Here is a 15,935-nt window from a genome sequence, read left to right as displayed (position 1 = left end):
TAGTGATATGGTCTATTCAAAGTTTTTTGTACATACGTCATGATATCGTCAGATGTGTTGCCTGTAGCAATTTGTAAATTCGTTTTAGAATCAGACAATATTTTCCTTCTCATTTTATTTTAGATAAAAAGAGATACAATACTGTCTGATACGTTCGAGCACGTAAACGAACCAGCCTATCAAAGTAATCCAATTATCAAACGTATGCAAAATTCTTCAAAACAATAGTAATAAGAGGTTATAAACCGGCAAACGTCGTCTTAACGCTTTGCTTGTTTTAATAAATCTCAAATTGCTCCTTATTATTACTCTGATTAAAAATGGCGACGCTAGACAGAACAAATTACGTTTCTAATCAGTTATTTCGGACAGGAACTAAATAATGGAGGCCCCCTCTTGCTATCAAATTCGTTAGAGAGGTAAGCATATTCAATCTTAAATATTAATTTGCTTTTTAGCGTGTTGCAGACACAAAACGTTGAATTCTATCTATTTTCTGATTGCAGCTGTACTGAACATTAGTGTGCACACAATCACAGAAATATCTCAAAAATGCAAAATATAATTTTAGATTCATCGAAAAAAAAACCGTCCTTATACAAAGCGGATGACGAATCAAGATCAGCTTGATGTTAGCACTATCAGAGATCAAATGCATGACATGTATAAAAACAATGAGTAGTTTTTTCAATATAAACATAATTTGATACAATTATTTCAGAGGAAACTATTAGTCTGGAAAGTATCGAAGAAGTTTAATGGAACTTCCAGACATTGCTTTTAAAAGAATAAACAATTTCTAAAAGCATGTAATAAAAAACTTACTATTTCAATTTCTGTATTTAGATGAGACATGGATATTTCAGAATGGGACCAATATACCCAATGGCCACTCATGGCAAGATGATAATAAAACTAGTGTTAAGATGGCAAAAGTTAATGGAAAAAGGTAAACGTTGGAATAACAATTGATTTATAGGTTTTGTATAGTCATAACATTTATTAATAATTCATTGCAGATATATTGTGCATCATGCTGGAAACAGGAATGGTTAATAACACCTTCGGTTTGGATGAACTCGATCAAACACGTTGAAGATAAATTCACAAATGATGGAATTGTGAACAAATGTTAGATAGATTGTAAATTAACAGCTCATTTATTCACTTCTGAATATGGGATGATTGAATGCTGATTATTTCCACGACCGGGTGATCAGAGTGGAAACAACTAATGGTGTATATATAACTAATATAAGATAATTGTAGGAAATCGTATTCTAAGTGTGTGAAAAATGTATGTCCATTAGATATGTGTGTAATTCTTCAAAATATACACGAGTATTTGCTTGAAATGTGCGAGGAGTGTAAAATATCAATTGTTTTGCAGATATGGCAAATGCATTAGAGATAATTAAGTGATTTTTATCAAGAAATGGTGTACACACGTAGTAGCAAAAGAAATAAAAATATAGTGATATCAAAATGACTTGATAAGGAAACACACCATCGAGGGAAACAAGAACTAAAAGTAAAAAGGTAAATACACTCTCTAATGACAGTAAAACACATTACTTGGATATAAAATTATCAATTAGGTAGATTAGGCGTCCAGAGGGATACCACTACATAAAAAAGCGCCCAGAACTCTACCTCATGGATAATGTGAAAAGAGTTCAACGTAATTATAATAAAACAATTCTAACCTATAAATTATTGTGTATTATATATGAATTAGATGTACTGTAATGTGTCTCATTAACTACAGTTTGTTAGATGACGTATGTTCATACCAACTTTGGATAGACTATAGTGTCCTAATTCAATACCGTCCTAATCTATGCAGTTTTAAAATTAAATTGAAGTTATTTAAATACTAATATTAAATTTGCAATCGATTCGTACGGGACCCTAGCACGGTAATCACTAACACCGAAATAACCTGAAATGTATTGCTTCCAAACGTTTCGGTAAAGCTCCCCAATATGTACATGTTTCTTATTTGTTACACGTTTCTTATCGATGTTAATTAATACGATAATAATTAATACGTATCAACTATTTCTGGTGTCCTAATTCCTGCGAAAAGGCTTCGTCATCATGGCAACCAATTAAGATTATCGTTAAACACAAATTAAGAACTGTCAGTTAATCAGACTCGATTATTTTTTATTTGCTCCCAAGATGACAATGACAATTGTTTAAAAACGAAACGATATGTATGCTAAATTAAGAAAAACACAATACAGTTATATACATAAAATATAAGCTTAATTCCGATACTATATTGAACATTCCAACGATAGTATCGATATTTCTTTGTTTTTTTTGTGTGTTGGGAGTGCTGGAAGTCAGTTAAACGAATAACCCGTAAATCATTTCAAGGATGATCTGTGCAGACTTGTATTACGAGTACTTAGCATCGTCCTTGTAATTGTTTACGCGTTAAAAACCTCTTAGTAATAAAGAAGTCTCGCAGAATTAAAATATATTGATTGAAAAATATGCTAATGCATGAGCAAGTTAAAATGAAACTTAAAAATGATGAGAAATAAAACAGTGAGAATATTTAACTTCAGTTCATAGCGTTCATATTGTCGAAAAACAACTCTAATTGCCGGTAAAATAACATAAATATTAAACAACATAGCCGAAATCATGTTAAAAAGCAAAAGAAAATGTAAACAGTTTAAGAAAAAGGAATTTACCAATATTTAGTTACACGCGGAATTTCCTCATATTAAAAATATTTGCTGTTACACACGCAATACTACAAAAGTGTTAAATAACACTGCCAAAACCTATGGAGAAGTTTTAAAAACTTTAAAAAATTGGAAAATTTAATATCTTGAAATTGGAAACATTAAGTGTATATGAAAAAATATTAAACGGTATTGCCACAACATTATTATAGCGTAAAAAAGAAAGTATCACTTCATATGTCGTATACAGATCTTATAATTAAAATATGTTAATATTCCTGAAATAGAAAAATACTGGGCAAATGACATAAATATTAAACAATACTAATAACAAAACTCATTAAAAACTGTTTAAAAAACTGAAAAAGAATGTTAAGAACGTTTATTCCCTTAAAATTAACATGGCAATGTGATAATTTTGCTTATATATATATATATATATATATATATATATATATATTATTGTCAGCAAAATTATACATATATATATATATATATATATATATATATATATATATATATATATATATATATATATATATATATATATATATATATATATATATATATATATATATATATGGTACGAAAATAAATATAATTACGAAACCACTGAAAAAAAACGTTAAAAATATGTTGCTACTTATATCGTATACATATATACCTATAAATCAAAATATTAGGTATTAACAATGATGTACATTAACACAAAATGCAGCCAAAATAAGATAATTATTAATCAGCAATTATCAAACTTATCAAAAAAAAATAAATAAAAAATCCTGTAAAAAAAGATATTAAGAATATATAATTGGATATAAATGTTTTAATTACGAATATTATGATGAAACTTTTAAATATCAGTTTAACACAAGCCTGAAAACATCTATAAACACTTATAAATAAAAGATATTAAAAAATAAAAAACACTGAAAAGAAAAATTAAGCATACTTAACGTCTAAAATTAAAAGGATTGACTCCTAATTTTGCTAAAACCTAATAAAAATTAAACAAACCTGTAAGTGTTCAGGTTGCTGATAATCAAAACACAATACAGTCAACCTGAAAAAAGGTTCTATCATCAAAAAGCATATAATGTTTTTCATATTTATTAAGTTTTCCTTTACCCCTGGCTATCTTAGTTAATATATAAACGTATTTCATTTTTAATATAAAGCATACAACAATGTTAGATTTCCTTTTAAATCATTAACCAGTCCTGAAACAACATTATATATCCACCTATATATATATATATATATATATATATATATATATATATATATATATATATGGTAAGAAAGTAAATATAATTGCTAAATAATAATGATAAAAGATATTAAAACACAGAAACCTGAAATGAAAAGAATGAATAATTAGATGAATGTACGACATGAATTTCTCAAAATTAAAATGATTCAGTAACTCAATAGTCAATGTAATAAAAAAAATTTAAAAATATTGACGAAACCTATTAAAAAATAAGAAAACCACTGGAAAAAAAACGTTAAAAATGTGTTGCTACTTATATCGTATACATATATACCTATAAATCAAAATATTAGGTATTAACAATGATGTAAATTAACACAAAACGCAGCCAAAATAAGAGAATTATTAATCAGCAATTATCAAACCTATCAAAAAAATAAAATAAAAAATCCTGCAAAAAAAGATATTAACAATATATAATAAGATATAAATGTTTTAATTACGAATATTGTGATGAAACTTTTAAATATCAGTTCAACACGAGCCTGAAAACATCTATAAACACCTATAAATAAAAGATATTAAAAAATAAAAAACGCTGAAAAGAAGAATTGAGCATACTTAACGCCTAAAATTAAAAGGATTGACTCCTAATTTTGCTAAAACCTAATAAAAATTAAGCAAACCTGCAAGTGTTCAGGTTGCTGATAATCAAAACAAAATCCAGTCAACCTGAAAAAAGGTTCTATCATCAAAAAGCGTATAATGTTTTTCATATTTATTAAGTTTTCCTTTACCACTGGCTATCTTAATTAACATATAAACGTATTTTATTCTTAATATAAAGCATACAACAATGTTAGATTTCCTTTTAAATCATTAACCAGTCCTGAAACAAAACAAACAACCTTGTTAACAAACCTTGTTCGGGAAGTACTTATTATAAGCAATCGGAAACTTCTTGGATTTTCTTCTTCCTTCATTCTTCGACTCCTTAAAAGCTTCTATGTTCACAAACAAAATGAAACATGGCCCCAAAGTGGCGCAGTCTCTTAAATGGAATAGTGGTACTAAGAATCTCTGAGCTTGCTCTAAAGAAACCTTTTAAAGCATCAACATGACCTGAAACAAAAGAAACTAAATCTCCACTTTATTTTTTGTTATAAAGTAGATGAAAATATTAAGCAGATATACGGCATTACGTATTATAGTTCATAAGGCATTTTCCAGCATAGTTATTACGCTTATACATTAATTTTAAAAGATTTACAACAGATGGTGTTACTATTAATCGCATTTGTAACCAACTTCATGTTGAAGCCTTACTGACAGGCTTCATTTTTCAGTATGTGTTATTCGGTAGAAGTTTGAACAATTTTTTTTCAGTACGTCGAAAATGTCTGAATTTGTGGCGAGTAAATTGCATTTGAGGAAAGTTTTACTTTTTTAATTCATTTTGAAGAAAAAGGCGGCTGAAGATCAGCGAATGCTGTGTGAAGCTTATGACAACCATGCTCCATATATTTCAAGAGGTGAATACTGATTTCGACGTTTTAATTTTGACATAATACAGACAAAATATAAGACAAAGAAGACATTTCTCGATGAAACAATCAAGCTATCATGGCTATCTACTACAATTGATGCACTGCACGAAAAAGGGTCAGAATACGAGCAAAAACACGACAATTTTATCTTTCAGCATGACAATGCTCGACCACATATTGAAAAACTGATGAAAACATACTTGAAAACATTTAAATGAAAAATGCTACTCCGCTTAACTTATGCCTTGTATGTAACGCCTTGTTCCGACATATAAGTCGTCACCTATCTAAGCACCGCCCCACTTCTTATAAAGATGTCAAAAAATGGATCTATTCGTGGATAGCTTCAAAAGATACATCAAGATTGGAAAAAGTAGCGGCTATCGATGGACAATACTTTCTATTAAACACATTTTATCGATTTTTTCAAATTCAAATGCTTCAAATCCTTGAAACCTAACTTATACGTCTCTACTAACTTCTTGTCAGTGTTTGAACACTAAAGTTATATGAAAAAGTTTTCTTTCAGGTTATACAATAAAAAATTCGCGCATATGTGAACGTACAATTCTGCTTCTGCAAAGACTTGAAAATGCACAACGTTGGAAAATCGGGCCTAACAGCAAAGATATCAAATTCATTACAACTATACTGTAACTAAATTAAATCGCAAAACTCAAATATGACAATAACATGTCTGATCATATTTGAATCAGAAAGACATCTAACGAGGCTGTCCATCATTGCCTATTCTTTTTAAAATCTTCTCGAATACTATTATATGCCAATATGCCAACGACACAGCACTGATAACCGACTCTGAGCAAGCATGGTCTAGGACATTAACACTAACAGCAACCAAAATCCTTTGAATTATGGTTTCATAGACGGATGCTAAGAATCTCTTGGAGAAGATAACCAACTCCCAAGTCCTGACTAAATTGCACACTGGCCAAAAATCTCTACAAGTAATCATTAAAAGAGCATGCAAATATCTAGGATATGTACCAACAAACACTCTTTATTACGAATCATTATTAGATAACATCAAGAAATGGTTTAACTTGACGACACAAATTCTACACACAGAGATAGATACAAACTGATAGTCGCATATGTTATAGAGCAGAAAAAGATGACATATCTGGTAACTATCTTCAGTAAACAAAAAAAAACCGTGGTAACCCCAAAAATAATTAAAGAATAAATAGTAATAAAGAAACCATTATTTTTCTTCGATAAGTGAATTTCGTTTAAACTGCGACAACATCAGAAAATGCGTTTAATGTTGTTTTCAGTTTGTTAAAACATCAAATAATATAATTCATATGATACTATCATAGGTTACTATCTGTTTCTTGCTTTACGCGGTGAAAAATAAAATAAAAATATATTGTAAAAATATATATAACCTAATATAAAAATACGTAATATTGGAGGAATGTTTTATAATGAATGACTTAATTTGCCCATAGAGAGCATACCTGCCTAAATCTCCATAATTAGGTTTTACATATCATTATGTGCTATCTACACAGTATAAACATATTTTTCTAAGCTTCAATCATGCCAAATGAAAAAAAAAACTTTTACTGAAAGTGGCCAAGTCCTGCTGACAACTTTCAATCGACATATTCCTGTTATATAATCCTATAAATATTGATTATAATGTTTCAAAAGTAATTTCGATATAATAAACACGTCTTCATCAACAGAATAATACTCTGGTCAATCAAATATTAAAAGACGATACATTTAAAGGTTAAACCGGCAAGTCAGCAAACGAAATCGAACAGTTATTTTAAAATAACTTAATAATTATAAATTAAGAAGCAGGAAAATTATTGAAAAATCGAAAATTACGAAAAAATATCGATAAAACCGGAACACCAGAGATGAAGTTAACTGGAATAATTATGAATATTGGAGTTATGAATAAATCCATAAATCTATCTGGGACGCCTAACAGATGAAAGAGTAACAGACTATTCTCTGTAACAGACTATGTTCGTACAGTTGGGCACGCAATGAAGTGAATTTGAATATAAGTTGCCGTACAAGTGTGAAAGTTTGATAATCAAAGATAACAAATTAAACAAAACACGATAACAAAAAAAGAAAGCAATTACATTTGTTTAGTTCGTAATTAAATTTTGTGTATATGTCACAAAATTACATTATTATTTTTGTATTGTTTGGGCTCGGCACCGGCTTCAACCTGATCAGTTGGTAATAGTTAAAGTAATATTGTAAATAGATAAGTAGCTTTAGCTAAGTATTAAGCTAAATTGTGTGTAACAGTTTAACTGAAAAGTCCCCGGCCTACCATAGTAAAACACATTTTTTTGGCATTTTTTTTTATTCAACATAATTCCCTTCAACGGCGATACACTGATTATAACGACCCACCAACTTCTCATATCATTTTTGTAGTACGATTTGTCCTTTGCTTCAAAATAGACCTCAGTTTCGGCGATTACCTCTTCATTCGACGAAGATTTCTTCAAGCGAGCATTCTTTTGAGATCTGAGAACAGGAAATAGTCGCTGGGGGCCAGATCTGGAGAATACGGTGGATGAAGAAGCAATTCATGGATTTTTGCTATCGTTGTCACTGATTTGTGACACGGTGCATTGTCTTGGTGAAGCAGTACATTCTTTTTCTTCAAATGCGGTCGTTTTTCGGCGATTTCGTCCTTCAAACGGTCCAATAACGCTATGTAATAGTCGCTGTTGATGGTCCTTCCTTTTTCAAGGTAGTCAATGAAAATTATTCCATGCGCATCCCAAAATACAGACGACATAACCTTGCCAGCCGACTGTTGTCTTTTCCCGCGCTTTGGAGCGGGTTCATCGTGTACAATCTACTCGTATGACTGTATATGATAAGAGTGTCTGCTATTTCATTTAATTTCAATTTACGGTCATTCAAAATCATTTTGTAGATTTTTTTAATGTTTCCACTTTTGGGCGTCCACTGCGTTCACCGTCTTCGGTGCTCATTTCACCACGTCTAAACTTAGCATACCAATCCTTGATGGTTGATTTTCCTGAGGCAGTGTCCGAAAACTCGGCAAAAAGCAATATTTTATCAACACGAGAAATTCTTTTTTATCCATTTTCTTCACAATAACGGAAGTTGTTTCACTCAAAATGCTATAATTCACAAACTAATGATTCGACAGCAGCCAAATTTATATACGTGTCTTTTGAGGGCTAACTAAAAAACATATGGATTTAATTCCAGTAGCGCCATTTATGTGTCAGGCCGGAGACTTTTCAATTGACTTGTTAGTAATGCAGTAAAATATATTTAGCGGAAAAAAAACAGCAGTGTTAATACGTGAACATTATTACTATAGAGACTAGATATATACGCAGTTCTTAAGTTACTGTTTTTTTTTATTATTTAATTAATACATTGTTACTAGTCGTTTCCGTCTAACCTACAATTTGTCTTTATAATAACTTAAATCTAGGTATACAACTAGGAGGACCCATCGGTCCTATCTCAGTCTCTGGTTTTTTTTTGTTCTGGCCTAAAAGCCAGGCGGTGGAATGCATGACGCATACCTGCTCGCGGAGACTTGCCCTGGAGTGACAAGTTGGACCGGGTTATGTGGGACTGCCTCTGGGCTTACCAATACACTAAACCGAAACCGCCTCACAGTTGACCCCTGTTGATCACTACTGCTACTGCATTAAATTTGGGGATATGACACCCGCTGATCGGGCAGCCGTTATTGGGCACGAGGGCCCGACGATTCTATTGATTCGGCGAACCTGAGTTAACACACAACTGGGTACTGTTGTATGGGGGCAAAAGTTATGACTGTAGCGACGGATGAGGTCGTTTCAGCCTGGAAAAGGGGGAGAGCTTAGCGGTGACGCGGTGCTAAGCTCCCAGCATGTCGACCAGACAGAAGAACTTGAGCTGAGTTGTTGTTTGTGGAATGATTGAGATATGAAGTGCTTGATTTCTGGAGTGTCAGTTTCCCTACGTATTTGATTATTTCTGACAAACCATGGAGCGTTTAATATTCTCCTGAGAAGCTTATTTTGGAAAACTTGAAGCCGTTTGACCTGGTTGGGTGTAACAAACTTGAAGTAGACATTAGAACCGTAGAGAAGTACGGATCGAATTAACATCTTGTAAAATAAGCATTTGATGGAGATGGAAAGTCTGCTAGAAGGGCAGATCAGAGAAGATAGCAGGTTTGCTATCCCCGAACCTTTTTGGATTGCTTTCTGGATTTGGGAATGCCAACCGAACCGCCGGTCGAAGTGAAGACCTAGGTACGTGACGTTATCCAGCCATGGAATTATGGCGGTTAAGTTTCTCAGTCTCTGGTGAAATAATGTTTATACATGTCACTGCTGAATGACCTTAAGTTATTGTAAAAAACAAATTGTATGTTGTAGGTTGTAGGTTGGTCAGCAACGACTAGTTACAAATAATTAAAAAAAAATAGATTATGGCAACTAAATAAAATATTTACTAAATTATACTAAATAAAACTAAATATGACGAAAAAAGTTGATATTTGGCATCATGGCAATCAGATCCTAACCAACAGTAACTATTTTCTAAACCCATAAAAATATAGAGTATCATTATTGATGGTGCCATGACCAAAACCTAAATATTAGTGTAACTAGTCTGTATATAGACAAAATTCCCATGACTTAATGATACCACATGGTACATCATTCATATGGTTTCAAATACACGATTGTACACACAACAGGAGTGTATTATTGTAAATGTATGTATACGGAAGTAGTAACATATTACAAACTAACAGTATTAAAAAAACAAATATACACGTGCATTTGTATTTTTTTAAGAACACCTAACTGTTAAATATGAAGCTGTAAATAAAACCTATTTATTGATTCAAAGCATGTAGAATCCATAATTTCCTTTCTATGTCTGGTGTTTCTTAAAATTCCCAGAACCTCCAAATAGTTTATTTGCACAAAATTAACAGTAAAATCCTTAGTGTCCGATATTTTATAGAACAAACAAATTAATTTGAATATCGGATGGTTAAAATGGCGTTGTTAACATCTGAACTCGTCTCGCGTTACTTCGTTCATTGCAGGCAGCCTTCAAAAATCTCACAAACGGTACCGACCATATGGGATTTTTATTGTTAAAATTAACAAGATTTTTTTTAAGGATGTTTAGTAATTAATCAGGAACCGAGTCTAGGCAGAGATGTGGCGCTCTTGGTAGGAATTCTAAAAACAAATCTGTTGCAAATTTAAAAAATGAGGCAATAAATGTCATATCGTTTTACATAACAGTTTTTATAGCTATTAAAAAAATCGGTTCTGTCGTATATATACCAATATTCGTAGATAGTTGGTGCTAGCATGTATGTTGATAAATTTTTAACTTTAATAAAGCAATTATCGATAAAAATTGCTTTCCCTACCTTCGGCAAAATGGCAACATTATCGATTTTTTGTACTTCTTCCGCGTTTCGAAACCATGTGCCATACTGAATCGATCTAAACAAGTGATAATCAGAAGGTGCTAAGTCTGGTAAGTACGCTAGGTGCGGCAGAACTTTCCATTCCAGCTGCATCAGTGTATTCCCCATAAATCTTGCAACATGTGGTCGAACATGGTCAAACAAGAGGATGACTGTTACTCGTTATTGCTAGCCATTATCATACTATCTGTAGCTGACGGTTTTCTCATAGTTTGAGCGAGTTCTTCGCCCAATAAACGTTGTAATAAAAAAAAGGAGAGCAAGAATAAAACGAATGATAGAAGAGAGAAAAAAGAAAACATGGGCGCAATTTGGCGAAACAAATAGTAAAGAAGAACAAAAACTTTTTTTCAGTTTTAAAAACTTGCAGAAAAAAAAACGTCATATAATTATAAACACATAAAAGATAAAAAAGAGACATAGTAACTGAAGATAAATAAAAAAATAATGGAGAGCTGGAAAGAATACTTTCAGGAATTGCTTTGTCCACTGGAAGTAACATACGAAAAAATATAGTAAGCAGCAAGATAAGAAAGTGAGACCACAAAGGAGATGGGAATTGAAAAATAAAGTAAAAGATATTTACAATAGAGAGTAGAAAGAGGAACAACTACCACAGGATTTCTTATTCCGATGCATAAAAAGGTATATAAAAGAAACTGTAGTAATTATAGAGAGATTACTCTGTTGTACACAACCATAAAGATATACGAGCAAATTATAGAAAATCATTTAAAATCCAAAAAAAAAATATATCCAGCTTTTCCTGATTTGGGAAAGATATTTGATAGAATTAGAAGAGAAAGACTGTAGGTTATATTGCAACAAACTGATGTAAATAATAAAATTGTAAGAATCATTCCAAAAGTATACAGGATAAATACCAATATCGTCATTACAGAAAACACTAGAACGCGGAAATTCAAGTCCGACTATGTTTATAATATTAATGGATAAAATAATAGAGATGTTAAATAGATAAAACGGTTGTACGTGTATAAACATATACAACTCAGGGTAAGGGAAGAACCAGAATATATCCAAATTAAAAACATAGATAATAAAAATAGAACAAGTAAAAGTATTTAATTATCTGTATCTAGAAACAGAAAATAGTGGAAGCCAGGAGATTTACAGAACAAGATTTACAAAAGCCACGTGTGATTTACAGAACCCTAACATTCGGTTGCAAGACGTAGGTGTTGTCAAATATAAATAGCACGGAGAACACAATAAAGGTAAAGAGAATATACGAAGCAAAGATGGAGAGGAGGAAAATCAAAGGGCGACCTAAGTGAACCTGGGATGAATATATCAGTAAAATACCTCAGAAAAGAAGGAAAAGCCCGGCCGAAGTAAGAAGACTGAACAGACAGAAAAAAAAAGAAGTAATTTATATATGGAACAAAACAGAATAGAAAAAAGAGTCATGCAATAACAGGTCAATTGAAAAGTCCCCGGCCTACAGTTAAAGTGCAAAAACTTGGCTGGATGGCGAGTTTCCGGACACTGCCCCAGGAAAATCAACCATCAAGGATTGGTATGCTAAGTTGGTAGACGTGATGAAATGACTACCGAACACGATGAATGTAGTGAAGCCCAAAAGAGTTTGTTACCGACTAAAACATTTAAAAATCCACAAAATTTTTGAATGACCGTAAATTAAAATTCAATGAAATAGCACACACTCTAATGATATCAACTGAACGTATACATAATATCATTCACGGATATTTGGCTATGAGAAAGCTCTGTGCAAAGTGGGTACCGCGCGAGCTCACTTTTGACCAAAAACAACGACGAGTTGATGATTCGGAGCAGTGTTTGAAGATGATCAAGCATAATAAAGTCTAGTTTTTGCGTCGATATGTGACAGTGGATGAAACATGACTCCATCATTTCACTACGAAGTCTAATCGACAGTCATCTGAGTGGACTGCACACGATGAACCCGCTCCAAAGCGTGGGAAAACGCAACAGTCGGCTGGCAAGGTTATGACGTCTGTATTTTGGGATGCACATGGAATAATTTTCATTGACTACCTTGAAAAAGGAAGGACCATCAACAGCGACTATTCCATAGTGTTATTGGACCGTTTAAAGGACGAAATCGCCGAAAAACGGCCGAATTTGAAGAAAAAGAAAATGCTACTTCAGCAAGATCCATGAATTAGGCTTCGAATTGCTTCCTCATCTACCGTATTCTCCAAATCTGGCCCCCAACGACTATTTCCTGTTCTCAGATCTCAAAAGAATGCTCGCTGTAAAGAAATGTTCGTCGAATGAAGAGGTGATCGCCGAAACTGAGGCCTATTTTGAAGCAAAGGGTAAATCGTGCTACAAAAATGGTATCAAAAAGTTGGAGGGTCGCTATAATCAGTGTATCACCCTTGAAGGGAATTATGTTGAATAAAAAAAAATAATTTAGCCAAAAAAATGTGTTTTACTATGGTAGGCCGGCAACTTTTCAATTGACCTGTTTTATTCGAACTTTTTTGGTCGTCCAGGCTATTATTTTTGATTATTATCAAAATTATCACTAACCAAAACCACCAATTGGGATATGATGGTATTTGATAGGCTTTGGCGGCGGATTCTTTAGAATTAAAGAAAAATAATGAAAGTCGAAAATGCAATTTAGTGATTTCCATTATTTAGACGCTAATAATACATATTGAATAGCCGAATAATATGATATGGAAAACTGTTATTCTATGTTGAGAAATGCCAAAATCGTCTAACTGAATAGTTGGGATAGGTTGCTTAACAATTGCTTACCTTTATACTTATATTCACCAATAAATACCGCTAACCAAAATACAAGCAAGCATTCTAATATAAATGTTTGCAGAGAAAGTAAATTAATTATTTTTTAAAATCTTAATCAGTAATATGACCAATATATGTGTCGTTGTGATTATCGTTTTAACACTAGTCACCATTTATTACATTTTCCTTTTAATTTGTTCTTAAATTATCATAAAAATTTTTTAAACATTTTAAATTCCTTATAAACTGCCAATATATTAATAAGTTCTACACGTCGAAATCCTTCTGAAGCTTCAAAAGTCAAAACTTTTTCAGAGCAAATTGGAGGTTTTAGACTACCAACTACACGTTTAACTGAAGAACCAAAAAACTCATAGCATATTTTACTTCACTGGTAGTTTTTGTTATGACTTCAAATAAATTCAATACTTTGCCTATGTGTTTGCTTTAAATTTTCTTGCGTTAAAATTGGAAAGTATTTTTAAAAGCTGTAACAATTGTTTAATTCAATATCGTGTTAAAAAAACGTGAAAATAACGTAAATTAATTAATATAATAATAAAGAATTTAAAAAACAGCCTAGGCATATTAAATTAAATATATGAAGCATAAGAAATAACTAAAATGGTGATAGTTGTGATAATAGCAAGTCAATAATTTATAACCACCGACTGTGGACAGATCTCTATCTATGATAAAATAGTTTATTCATTCCTAAACCTCGTGTTGTGCTTTTGAAGTGAATAAACAACCTTGAGGTGGTATACCAAGAAAGACATCGTCTAGTATGTTTCACAATTACAAATGCTTATTACAATAAATGTTGGTATCACTAGGGCGTCATAAAATTCATGAAATATTCAAAAGATAACAATGATTACGTATCGCTTCCAAAAATAAATATTAAAAACAATAGTTTTGATAATGTAAGAGTCTAAGAAGTACTTCAAACTATTTGAAATACAAATTATTTATTAAAGTATAATATATATCCTACTTTTATTCAAATTATAATTTGGCCAGTGTATAATTCTAACTAGGTGTACAGATAAGCAATAGTCCTAGCGATAATCCCAAGAAGCTACTTTCTGGGAACAGAAACATCAACTCTTGTATCTACTAGAATCGATATATCTCTATTTCTGTTTTTGACAAAGATAAAAACGCCCATCATGATAGTGCAAGCTTCAATACCTTCGATAATATATATTTTTCGGACTGCTTATCCGTATCAAGCGGTTCTTTCATGTTACAATATTAATATACAGAGAAATAACAAATTAGTTCGAATAAGATATACAATAAATACCTTATTCGAATTATTTTAACCAAATAATCAAACTTCCCAGAAGATGCAGTAAACAATAATGATACGTTTTAAAATATGTTCAATAATATGTTTTTACGACTTCAATACTAAAGTATTAAATTAAAAAAAAATTGAAAACTGAATTTAAAAAATAAAAATTGGACCGTTATAATTAAGAAATAACAACGACAATAATAACCTCGAAAGGTTATTGACAATAAACGTAAAATAATATAGTTTTGAAGTAGATATAAAAAAATAGTAATACTAATGAGAATTTCGTGACTCCTTCATCGTTCTTTGCCTGTGTTTGTTTTATTGTCCCTACACTTGATGAGAAACTATTAAGAAAACATTTAGTTTTGACTTTAACCATATTTCTTTATACCAATTTGAAAGAAAATAAACGATCAAACTTGAAAAACATTTGTAAAAGTTCTCATGATAAAGGACAATATCTACAGACAAGTAAATCAAGTTTCAATATCGATGCCTTTTTCACCTTTACTTTTGTTTTGTTCCTTATCTTACTAGACAACTTCGGTAACAGTTTTTGTTAAAATACGATAACGTAATTTTCTATATCATTATTTTAGAGTAATGATTATTATTGCCATATTTTATATTACTTCGAAATATTCAGTTATGATATTCATGAAAAATGATGAGTAATGTGACATAAAATGAATATGATCTTAAATATTTAACGACAAAAGTTGGGCTCAGCCGGGATTTGAACCCGGGACCTCTCGCACCCAAAGCGAGAATCATACCCCTAGACCACTGAGCCTCGATAAACACGTTGTATATATGTGTATATTTAGCCAACTCAATTAACATACATTCCTATTGAGAAATTTATATATAATTAAAGGACGTACAGATTTCTATGCTG

At 31.5% G+C, this 15,935-nt stretch overlaps 1 non-coding gene across 1 annotated transcript; it reads right to left on the bottom strand.

Annotated features, from left to right (window-relative positions):
• Positions 1–15,758: 15,758 nt before the first annotated feature.
• Positions 15,759–15,830, bottom strand: TRNAP-UGG (transfer RNA proline (anticodon UGG)). Its single transcript has one exon. It is a non-coding gene; the product is annotated as a tRNA-Pro (tRNA).
• Between the last annotated feature and the right edge of the window lie 105 nt (positions 15,831–15,935).

This window comes from Rhynchophorus ferrugineus, unplaced genomic scaffold (assembly GCF_030347505.1).
Source record: "Rhynchophorus ferrugineus isolate W39M unplaced genomic scaffold, kcgeb_rfMv2 rfM10, whole genome shotgun sequence".
Taxonomy (NCBI): Eukaryota; Metazoa; Arthropoda; class Insecta; order Coleoptera; family Curculionidae; genus Rhynchophorus; species Rhynchophorus ferrugineus.
Note: the sequence above shows the minus strand (reverse complement) of the source record. Positions and strands in the feature narration are given on the sequence as shown.